Below are 6,000 nucleotides of genomic sequence, written 5' to 3' on the forward strand. Positions count from 1 at the left end.
AACGATGAAACACTAGACAGGAGAGTACTTTGCATTAGTTAGCTGCCCACATATTGCTATGCTCTGCACACTATTCAAGAAATAGCAGCAATTGGACCTGTGAGTCAGGAAAGAGCTTTTTGGAAGAGGAAAGAAAAAGGGGATTCCCCTGCCCAGTCACATGGCTACACGCTCCCAGATGCACCAAATGCCAAAGGTTTTAAGCCTCAGTAGTGATTATCTATGCCCAGTATGAGCTACATTAAAGAGGCACAGAATTTTTAAAGCACTTGGCACTTGCTCTGTGGTAATGAGGCCCCTTTAATAAAATGCCTCAAGCTGAATATTCAAAATATTGCAGCATTCAAAAATCAGTAATCACTTATAACTTTCTGCAGCTAGTACATTTAAAGCATGATGATGCTGTGCTACTAGCGTAATGGGAATGCTGACCTTGTGCAGGAAGTTTGCCAAACCAAAAAAATGCACTGTATGACTCGCTCCCCAGGAGAGAGATACCATATCCGAGCGACCGCGACAAGGGAAGAACTACTTCATTTGCTGCTGTCATTTACTGGTTCCCAGACTTTGTCATTTCCAAAAATAACAAAAATTAGCAAACATTTCTACGAATTTTCATGTGACATTTCCTCACCACTGTTTAAGAGGGTCTTGGGTGACAACGACAGGATAAAAAAGCCTTTTGCACCAATACCACCAACTCCTAACCAGACTCTGATCAGTACTAACCAAAAGTCATTTCCATTTTTTTCTCATTTTATTCTCCTATTTCTCAGCTGTAAGCCTGGCCTTAGAGCAAGAAGAAAGGGATGAGAAGTCTCCTTACATTCACAGAAGGAATTTCAGTGCAGTATGCAACCCCTTCCTATACCTTTACAAGAAACATTTTCTCTCTTTCTTTTCCTCCATGACAAGTGGAATAAAGCTAGACTGTAAGGTTTTTCTAAAAAAACCCAATGTTACCCAAGGATATTTTGTTGTAGGAAATCTAAATTTAAGATCTGAGTGTTAGATTAGATCCTAATGTCAGTACAGATATGGTCATCCTTATTTGCATTTGGCCATGAGTTCCTTCATCCTATCCTGCTCATTATGAAAGTCCTGGCATCTGTGCTCACAAGCTTTTCGGCCACTTCCCCAACTTTGTCAGCAGTTTCATAGCTGAACTGGAAGACAGCTGTTGTAAAAGGTCATGACTACAAAGGAAGATGCAATTTCTTAAGCAAATTCATACAGTCCCAGGAAGGTTTCAGATATCCCAACAGAGATACAATAGCAGAGGCTGGATAGCATGAGTGCCAAAGGGCTGTGAAGGGAGTACAAAAACAGTAGAGGTCTCAATGACTGTTTTCAAAGTTGGTGCCATCAACCCCCTCCTGGCAGAGTAAGGACAGGGTTACTAACTCACTAGGCCACGAAGACCAAACAAGCTCTGCATCTCTAAGCAATGCTTTCTCCAGATCAGGATGAAGCCTGATGATGGGGAAAAAACAGAATCTTGCCTTTGTGTTGTTTACACTTCACATCTGTATGAAGAGGTGCTTAACTTTTTTAACTTTATGTATTTTCTAAACTATCGAATACAGGTATGAGACTAAAAGGTTTACAGACATCCTTCAAGAGCAACCTTGATTCCAAGGCAGACACTGTATCAATTTCCACTACTTTGTCTGTCAGCACTGCCTCTTGCTGATCTTCACCCCTGCACAGGATGTATTTCAGGAAGATATAATTGCAGGAAGGGGAAGGGGCCTTAGCACTTGCAGTAATTTCAATCCCCAAAGATCTGTCCAGAATAGTATCATGGGTCAGACCGTCAGTGGCAGGGTGCTGGAAAGAGATGCTGAGGAAAGCAAAGAACCAGCTTTTTTTTTTTAAAAAGAAGTTATGAAAAAACAAAACCAAGAACCTTTCTGTAGAAACATAAACAGCTTTCTGCTGCAACATGTCCTGTCTTTCTGGTAAACTGCACAGCAATGTAAAGATAATGCAGTGCTACTCATCAGAGAAGCTGGAAAGTGCTGGAGAACAGCTCAAAAAATTCAGTATAGAACCTGTGACCTTCGCTCTGCTCTGCAACTTGATCAAAGTGACAGCTTTCCTCTTCCCCTGGATGCATCTCCTTTAGAAATGACCATTGCTACGATTTCTTCAATCCTTCCCTTCATAGGAAATGACATAAAAAATGATATAAGATGATATAAAAATCAGTTTTTATATCAATTGCATTATCACTGTGCAATTAAAAGTGGAAAAGAACAGGAGCCTATGAAGGGATGCAGTTGCTAGATCATGGTTGCTGGGAACACAGCTTGTCTGTCGTCATGTTGCCCATTTCAGATATCCTTTTGGAGTTTGTTATTACCACTGTTACTTAAGTCTAACCTAGATAAATTTGACATCTAAAATTTTGCTGGGCTCATTCAAAGAAAAGTAGTGTAGGACCTCTTTCGATGACACCAAGTGAAACTGTACTTTTACGGTGATCATTTGGCAGGCATTTACGTGAGCATGCCTCTCCTCTTCTCAAAAGGAAGCAGCCCTAGCACCTCACCAACCCACTGTAACCGCAAGGCACTCTGCGGTGTGTCACCACACGCATCTGAGCCCGAGTGGGGTTCCTACTGATCAACTGAAAAATAATCCTTCTTTTTCCCTGGAAAAATGAACATTAACATAGCAAAAAAAGAGGGTTGTTCTGTTCTCACTATTTTAATTTTCCCATCAGTTTCCTCATCCTGCTTGCTGAGTGGCTGTGCCAATACTGAGAAGAGTCAGGATGGGACGGGACTGCTCTTCTCAGTGGTAGCACCAGCTTAAATGCAAACCAAGAGAAGTATGTTCGAAAGTCATCTTCACCTGTTTGCATTTAGCAACGGGAAAAAAATAAGACTGATATACAAATAGGATAATTATACAATCGCTGTACAAGGTGCCAAAGAATTAAATGTAACAACCTTAAAGAAACATTATACTGAACATGAACTGCAATTAGGACAACCCCTGAACATTACCTTGTTCTTAACCTCCTCACATACACAATGCAAGACCAAAAGGGACCTCCAGCTCTGTCTGCGACCACAGGCACTCTGTCCTTAAGTGTGGTTACTGAGGAATTTGTATTTAAAAGTAATGCTGGGAAAAGCAAACGAGTATTTTGTCTGAGGTAAAACAAGTTTTCCTGCAGAAAGCTCTGTGTTTATATGTCCATATGGACCCAAGCCAAGGAAATGTGCCATATTCTATGCACCATCACATGATACTAAACTACAGGTGCTAACACATGATAGCATGTTTTCATGATGGCCTTGACTCAGGGGAGTAAACTTACTCATATCATGTTTTGATACAAGTGGCCAGATCTGAAACAGGAACAGAAAAGAAGAAAATGGATGAAAACCTGCAGACAAACTCTAAGTCAGGAGACAGTGACAGATCTCTGCTTATAAGGAAGATGAATATGAGTCATCCTAGGGTAAAGCACTCGCAGTGTGAGCTAAAGTATGGCTGACTGAATCCAAAACATTTAATTAAAGTGGATAAAAACAATGAAATTAAAAGTAACAAATTAAAATACGTGATTTGTAACTGAAGTAGAGAAAAAAATGAAAGCTTAATATTTCTGGGAAGATGTCTGGACAATAAATTAGAAATGGAGACCAGCCATTTATGCCAGGCCTCAACGCTGAAATGAACCCATCTCTTTGGAGCTTCTGGACTCAGCCAAGATCCTACTTTATCCCAACTGAAAGACAGATTTGATATTGTGATAGCTCATACTGTTCTCCTGAAAGAGGACACATAAMGCTGATGAAAAAGAAAGCTAACTCCTCATCTCCCAGCAATCCTCAAGACATGGCGCTCTGCAGTGATCAATGCAATCTCCTCACCAATTCCTGCCTGTCCTCTCTAGTATGCCTACACCCTAATTTAAGGGCTAAGTGGTTCACTGCTAATAACATGCCAATGAAATTCAGTTCTGTATCTCCTCAACTGACATAAATGTTGCCACTTCCAAGACATCCCTACACCTGGAACCGACTCCTCAGAAGAAAAACACACACAGGACACAGGTGACGACAGCTGGAAGAAAACAACATTTTAAGGAGTCGGCCAAGACATCAATCTTTTCTCCAAGGAAAAATTCTGCCTTTAATTAGATGGCACAGAGTCCCAAGTCCTACAGTGCCCCTGGTTCAACTTGGGCCATCAAGTATTAAGAGGTATTCAACTTGCTATGAAATTACATTATTCCTCTCAAGCAATGATCTAGAAATAATGTGCCGCTATATTGGTCCATTTCAAGTCTGAACTCATAATTCACTGGAAGTTAAAATTTCCAGCTTGTGCAGAACAGAAGTCTGTCTCTTTACAGGCAAAAAAAATGATGTAGGACATTACATGGCCTTTTGATACTCAGCTTGCTTCCAGAGCCAACTACCTCAACTTTTAAGACTTTGAATCCAATGAAGATCTGTTCACGACCTGGTCTGAGCTGTCTGGTAAAAGCATAGCTGGTCAGAGTCACAAAAAGGTTCTGGTTACCAAAAAGGCACAGGGGGACCCTGACTGTGGAACAATTTAACAAACAGGTAAGGGCAAAGAGACTGTTGAAGGTTGCAGAGCATGCTGTAACATTCAGCATTTGCAAAAACTTCCAGAATTACTGACAGTAGCACAGAACAACTACATCAGCATTAACAAACAAACAAACAAAAAGCAATTCAGAGAAGAAGTGTCCTAAAAGTGGGAATGGTAGTTAGGAGCAGCTGCTTAGTCCAGAAGAGTCAAATTCATGCAAATCAATTATCACTGAAGTTATTAAAAATGCTACACTGAAAGAAGTCCTGGATTAGATACAAATAAATGTCACTCCGGGAGGCATTCAACTTATCTACCATTAGATGTCTGCCCTGTTTTCTACTCTTCCTACATCTGAAATAAACACTGTCGGTTTCCTTTACATTCAATGCAAAGACAAAAAACTACTTTAAGAACATGATTCACCTCACCAAATATAGGCATCTGCTTTAGGATAAAATGAACTGTGCCCTCAAACACCCTTAATATAAGGGAACATACAGTGACTAGATTAGATGTGGACACTTCAGTTGTAGATCTTTACGTACAGTCAGATGAGTCCAGCTCTCAAACATGACTAATTTAAACATTCTAAAAACCCTTTCTGACATGAATTTTCCCATGCCTTCTAAAGCACTGAATAGGGCCAGATAGCTAACGTAAACTCATTTGAATAAGAAGCTCTTAAGACAAAAACAGACATTTATAAAATGTTCTGGGGTTCTTTTAACCTTTTGAAGCAAATATAAAATTCCTCTTCTTTTCTAAATTGATCTCTATTACTTAGAGTTTATCGCAGCTAGGGCCTGTCATCCCACGGTTTCCTTTGAGGAATTTAAATGAAAGTGATTGAAAATTTAAGAGTTAAGATCTGTTGAAGAGCTCTAAAAATCCACATGCAAACTCTGATTTCACTTCAGAAGTACTGCCAAGCAAATTAGCATTAATTAGGGACAAGCTGAAAGACCACCAAAATATTAGGCTAATGGAATCATCCAGAACCATAAGACCAAAACGATCAAAGAAAAGCAAGTTGCTCAGTCATATAATCTAACGGTCCTGACAGGTAAGCCTCCCAACATGAACTGCTCAGAGGAACGCCATATTCTTAGAAAGTTTCTGATGCAAATGAAATGCAGAATGCATGAGACTGGAGCAATAGTGAGGAAAGGGCTAGGAGCTAGGGTTGTAAGTTTTAGAAGAGAGCAGAGGGCAAACTAGAACTGCAAAAAGCAGAGATTAAGGAAGGAGGGAAAACACTGTCATTTCACTGTCCCTCTTTCCTGCCAGCCCAGCTCCCAAAATAAGTGCTGAATATGGAGGAAAATTACACACCAATAAATAAAAGCAGCACTGACCCCTAAGCCTGGTGAGGGCTACAGCCTGTCAATATGTCATTTAACATGTAGAGCTTGATGT

The 6,000-nt window shown here is 40.2% G+C and overlaps 1 protein-coding gene across 1 annotated transcript in view; it reads right to left on the reverse strand.

The window, feature by feature from the left end:
- NDST2 (N-deacetylase and N-sulfotransferase 2) overlaps nt 1–3,020 on the reverse strand; it is a 138,276-nt gene extending 135,256 nt beyond the window's left edge. The window contains exon 1 of the mRNA XM_026055800.1: nt 3,015–3,020. The gene's annotated coding sequence lies outside the window, so the exon portion shown is untranslated. The remainder of the gene's footprint in view (nt 1–3,014) is intronic.
- Nucleotides 3,021–6,000: the final 2,980 nt, after the last annotated feature.

The sequence above is a fragment of the Apteryx rowi genome, unplaced genomic scaffold (assembly GCF_003343035.1).
Source record: "Apteryx rowi isolate R43461 unplaced genomic scaffold, aptRow1 scaffold_126, whole genome shotgun sequence".
In the NCBI taxonomy this organism is placed as follows: domain Eukaryota; kingdom Metazoa; phylum Chordata; class Aves; order Apterygiformes; family Apterygidae; genus Apteryx; species Apteryx rowi.